Raw genomic sequence first — 6,578 nt, forward strand, 5'->3', positions numbered from 1 at the left:
CTTGGAAGCCAGATGATTTGTAGGCGTCGATCCACTACTCAGTGACATATCATTGTGCTTTGTGACAAAGTCATCCTTGGTGTTGGTGATGGTCGCGCACCTCTTTGGAAACATTTCCAATGAATGGAAGTTTGAAGTCTGGTCTTAATCATGAACTTGTATTTGGCAAAAACTAAGTGCCTACCCATCTTATAATTGGGAATAAACTCTAAATCAACCTGCGTATTTGCCACAGTGGAATACTGTTTCCTGGGAGGAATTTCTTTTATATCCCAAATCGTACTAAATCAATATGTTCACTCACATTGTATTTGAACACCAGCGAATTATTCTGGACCAGTAATCATAAAACATATTGGTCCAACTGGATAGTGGGAAATATGAAATGTCAGTTACCTTATATGTTTAACTTGGCTTTATTGGCAGAATATTTGGAATACACAAACTAGGTGCAGTTGATCTCTGACTCAATATCATCGTATTTTGTTTTACTTGGATCGTTTGAGCCTCACAAGCAGAAATATCAATATAAAAAAACACTACTGTTCACCCCAATTAATCTTGTCAATGCTAACCATACCAGCCTGCAGTGTTATGACAATTATATTGCTGACACGGTGTAACGCACTATCATTTCTTTCCCCAGAATAACATTACACTTCATTTGTTGGGTACTATCCTTCATACAGTAGGACATGTCAATCGGTGATCCTTCCATAATCCAGAGTGTTTGTCATGCATCTTGGCCACCTCTGACTTGAAGCTGCTGTATGCCGTATGCCATATGCCGTATGTTGTATGCTGTATGCTATATGCTGTATGCCGTATGCTGCTTCATCTTGTGGTTGCTGTACAGCAGAACTTCGCTATTGCATAACCAAGGAAAAAAAACATTCATGTCCTGTGCATGGTTCACACAGAAGCGGGGGGGGGGGGGGGGGGGGGGGCACGGGTAGCCCAGTCGTCAAAGGCGCCACAATTCACTGTGCAGAGTTGCGTCCCTTAGGCACCCTCGAAACCTATGATTGTGGGTTCGAATCCCGGTTCGCCCCAATTATGTTTCTAGGTTTGTCAGCACCATACCCGTGCTCGTGGGTTTCACCGAAGTGGTAAACGTCTGAGACCTGCATCACTTCCGGTTTTCCTCCCACATCAAGCTGACACGCCGTGACATAACTGGAATACTGTTAAAAGCGGCGTTCAACCCAACTCAGTCACTCACTCACACAGAAACAACATAGAACAAGACATTAAGTACATACAGTGTACATTTACCATTGCCCAACACCGGTTTTATTCATCACCGGGATAATATTTACATACAGTGATGAATAAGTGTTTCATTCTGAATATTCATATGGAATGCGAACAGCTGTCTTGGGTTATGCCCTTTGATGTAAGTTAATATTCATAAAAATATACACTATTTTACACAAACCTAAACCACGCATGACTAAGAGATTTTTAATCGAAATAATTTTACAAGTACAATAAAACATTTGGACTAACCTACTTTCATTATAACCATGGTCATGGATACTCGATTAGAGCTCAAACTAAGGTGTGTGTGTTTTGCGAGTTAGGGTTTCATATCTTTATTATTTTAAATACTAAATAATAGTAACCAGAATGATGTAATGACTTGCTATCATAGTTACACGATTAGCTATTGATTGATTTGTGAACTTATTTTTTGGTGCATGATAAAACGATGGATATATATATATATGGGGTCAATATATACTAAACTGCAAAAGAAACGTCACCCCAAGTAACATTGCATGAAAAGTTGTCATTTAAATATCTTGCTAATTTTTGTCAAAGTTTCTAAAACCTAACATTACTTTGTCCGGAAAAATGAAATTTGATGTTAAAAAAAAGCAGATGACAATAAAACCCGATCGCCCAAACGCATCACGGCAACGGCCAAGATAACCCGATGCACGCGAGTTCCGTGCAAATTGAAATGTACATGCGTTCCCCCATTTCTTGGAGTTGCCCTATAAAAATCCACCCAGATCGGATAATATTCTTTCGTTATTGAATTGCTACCACATGCCAGGATTGACAAGAAATCAGCGACACCAAGCCCTTAGACGATTGCTAGCTGGACAAACCGCCCGGCAAGTAGTGAATTAATTTCATGACTATACACAGGCTCCAGTAACGGGACCAGACCACCAACATTACAGATGACCGACCACGTAGTGGAAGACCAAGGGTCACCACCCGACGCCGTCTGGCAACGCCGTGGGGAAAGTTATTCGGATGCTTGTGTTTTTGAGAGAGACTCGTGCGGTGGTCCGAGCATCATGGTTTCGGGTGGAATTGGTCTTGCTCAGAGGGTCGGCTCTGTGGTCTTCCAGAACATCGGTCCAGGGAGAGACAATGGTGTCACAGCAGCTCGGTACATTGATCAAGTCTTGAGACTACACACCATACCTCATTTGGCACGTCGCCGCAACCACGAGTTTCAGCATGATAACGCCCGTGCCCACACTGCGAGAGCAACAAGAAACTTTCTCCAGCAGAATGCCATCAGAACCATGCAGTGGTCCGCCCTCAGTCCTGATATAAATCTCATTGAGCACCTGTGGCACGAGATTCAAAGACAGCTGAATGACGTCCGACCAAGGCCGAGAACTGCAACTGAACTGCGTCAGGCGTTCCCCAGAGTGTGGGCTCAAGTGCCTATGGCCTTCATCAACCGCTTCATCCATTCCATGTATCGATGTTGCACGGCAGTCATCAATTCACATGGCGGAAACACGAGATACTGACTTGTGATGCCCTTTTCTCCGAGACTAGTGTTGTGGTTCATTTTAAGAGCATTAGACACTTTAATTTCAACCTAGATGATCAGTTTTGCCAAGTTTCATTTTTTTAATATGTCTCAAAGTATGTTTACAGTGTTTGGACAAATAAGGTTTCTCATATATCTATCCATGGTGACGGGGTTTTTTTGCGGTTCAGTATATTTACGGGCAGGGCTTGGGAAATCTCTTTGGTATGCATAAATCACTGCTATTTATCCAAAGTAGAGTAAATAATTAATATCCTCTCAACTTTTCATTATTTCAACAAAACCCTTTTATGCTTGGGTCTTTGTCTGTCACCTGAACCTCCATACAGTCATCCTGTAGATGTAGTCAACCTATAATATCTATTCACATTTAATGTACAAACAACTTTTGTTAATGACACAACAATTAATGCACATGCTTTCTACATTGCATAAACCCTATTGTCTGCTTCATCAACCCTATTGTTTACTTTAAATACAATATCTAAAAAATAGCTCTCTACTTATAACTAACAAATAGAGAAAAATAATTGAAGGTTTGAGTATATATGACCAAATATAACACATATTTAATTTTAAGTTTCAAACATGTCTGTGTACTAAGTACTTTCATTACTGAAAAAATAATAAATTCAATTTACTAAAATACATTTCACTATTCAAACTGTCAAATGTACGGCTTCCCTGACACTGCTTATGCAAGTCAGGTACTAGAATACCATGGAAATGTGACCTTCCTATTAGCAGTTGCAATTCATAAACAATCTTACATCACAGAAACAAGTAACACTTCCTCCGTAGTCATAAAACACTGTCCACTGCGAATATAAATACACGTCTGAGCGATAGTACTGCACTGGTTGTCAAAATTATTTTAAAGGTAAAGAAAAGACCTTTACCAACAGTCAAATGGTTGTCAGTTGTCAGTTAGGAACTTGGCAGGAATGACAAATAACCGAACGTATTATTCCGAAATAAGCCAACTTTTACGACTGCCAAGAGCGGTGACAACCAAGCGCGATGGTATACAAAGTTAGCTTTGGCGGTCGAGCATTTCGAAAGCAAAACTAGTTCATGAGTATAGAATTGTCACTGGAAATGCTGGTACCATAAGTAGCGCTTCGCGAAGGGCCCAATTCCTACTGGCTTGTCGCTCGATGTTCTATTTTCTCCACTTTAATTTTTTTCATCCTTCAGCGCATATGCATTTCAGCATTCAGAATTAGGTACGAACTGTGTCAACGGCTTTTTATCGGCTTTATGTCGAAATCTTCCAAAGAATCTACCATGTTCGCACTTATTATGTGTTTAACCGCCATTGCCAAACGTCACATCACAAGCTCCTCACCGCGATAGCCCGTTCGCGGAGCTCTCTGTACTAATATTGGATAATGGGAAGTCAACTGAAATAAAATACTAACTACATTATTATTAATAATATGTATGTATTTCTATTCATTGTCGACTTAAGGAGGGCTTAGAAAATACTAATTGCATTCATATTTATGGGTTTTTTTTCTAATTATTGTCGACTTTAGGAGAAATTGATCCCCAAGTACAATCATACATCGTTTAGCAGACAGTATTTACCAAGGTCAGCTGGTCATTTCGTTGGAAAGCGGGAGGCAACAATCTGCTGTTATCACATTGCAGGGCCTCGACAGTATGTGTTTAGATCGTAATTGAATGTATTCAAAGTGATCAGACATGAAAGAGAGAGAGAGTGTTGAAAATGGTCTAACAGTTTGCTGATAATTTATGAAAAGCCGTACATAGTGTAAACTTCAAATTTAAAAAATTAAGCTTATGAACGTCAGTTTCGCTTTTTACGTGACCTGCCTCTATTCCAATGGAAAGCTGAATATCGTGTAAACTATCAACAATGTTGCGCACTCTACTGGTGTGAAGCTCCATGAAGCGATATAGGAATTGCTTATGCACAAAATAATTGTATGCAGTGTTACGAGTATGCAACTCTGATTCGATTGACAGCTTTCTGACTAATGGACAAACTATCGTGTTTTAATTAACATTTTTAGGTACCACAGAAAATTTTTTTCTAGCAATACAAGCAGTTAGATATTGAAATCTTCGCGATTTTCAGCTGCACTCAATGAATGTTGCTGAGATGTCTGTGACAACTGTGCGAGAATATCGTCAATCCCAGATAAAGCTGTATGTTTTCTTACCTAAAGCTACTGCTTTACAATGATTACAGTGGATTTCGATTGGCTGATAAAAGTTTGGCCACTTCTGACACCTGCGACTTGTTATTGTTAGTTAATTTATCTACATTGGTTTATTTGAGAATGTGATTCTAGTTTCTGTTGTTCTTGCAGGTAATGTTTTCAGTTTTATGGTAGCATATTGCTTAAGGTACATCACTGATAGGAGCGCCCAGAAGATAGGTATGCATGATGCAATAATAAATACAGTGAGTGATTATGGTTTTACGCCGCTTTTAGCAATATTCCAGCAATATCACGGCGGGGGACACCAGAAATGGGCTTCACGCATTGTGTCCATGTGGGGAATCGAACCCGGGTCTTCGGCGTGACGAGCGAACGCTTTAACCACTAGGCTACCCCACCGCCCCCAATAATAAATACAAACATCTTCAAGAATTCAAATTTGGAAATATATTCTGTCTAATTAAATTCCATGTTTTTCATCCTATGATCCAGTGGCATCATGGCTTTGTTGTCCGTTCCACTTTCCCACTTTTAACTGTTTGACCATTTGATAGGTTTGGTTTGGTTTGATATGTTTTTTTTGTTTGTTTTGTGTTGTTGTTTGTTTTGTTTGTTGTTATTTTTGTTTGTTTGTAGTTGGGTTTTTGGGGGGGTGCTCAGACTCTCTGTTAAGGACATAAACAATTTCAAACAGCTAAATTTATTTTTTTTAATTGAGAAGGCAGCCAATTTTTGTTATATTAAAAGTAAATCCCTAGTCAAGTCATTAGATTATATCTGTGCCATTGTTTTATTCACAGGAAGAGACCATGGATGTAGTTAAAGATCATCCCGTGATAAATTCTTCTGACTCTTCATTTGAGGACTGAAAGGGCTCCTCAGCTACTCAGCTATGCTGCTATCATATTCCTGTTAATGGATATTCACGAAATGTATCATGGGACATCAGATGCATAGACTCAGTCTTGCCCTCAATGCCGAATGTATGGGGTAAGGGCAAGACAAAATCACATCACATCATTATGTGGAGCTTTGTGCAGGGCTATTGTCTGATTGTTTTTAATTTGCAAATTCTTGGGAAAATCAAATATCTTTTAATAATTTTGAAATATTCGTGAACAATTTCCATATTGCCTTGAAAGTTGTTTGGGAAAATAAATATTGTATAACCTAATTGTACATGTAATTAAAAACATTTTCAAACAACCCAGAGGTACCCTGCCGCGAGAAAGTGCATTTTCATTGACTTGCTGTTTAATGGAAAGAGATCAAAGCGAATTCAGCTTGCAGAACATATTGCTTGCTATGTGATATCTTGACTGGATTGGTACAAACACTTCAGGCTGCCTGGGAGGTAATGAGGAATAAAACAGACGCTGGGCAAGGTTATAACTTCCGTTAGGCCAACGTTGACCATCAACGTTGGGCCCAAATTGGCTATCAACGTTGGCTACATATCGTTGGATCAACGTTATTACTTGGCCTAACCATATTTAGCCAAAGTTGGTCCGAAGGTCAAAATAACGTTGGCCCAACGGAGGTGAGGCCCAGCGTCTGACTGCTACTTCTGTTGTAATAAGTTG

This window comes from Haliotis cracherodii, unplaced genomic scaffold, assembly GCF_022045235.1.
Source record: "Haliotis cracherodii isolate W230 unplaced genomic scaffold, xgHalCrac1.p SCAF_19, whole genome shotgun sequence".
Taxonomy (NCBI): Eukaryota; Metazoa; Mollusca; class Gastropoda; order Lepetellida; family Haliotidae; genus Haliotis; species Haliotis cracherodii.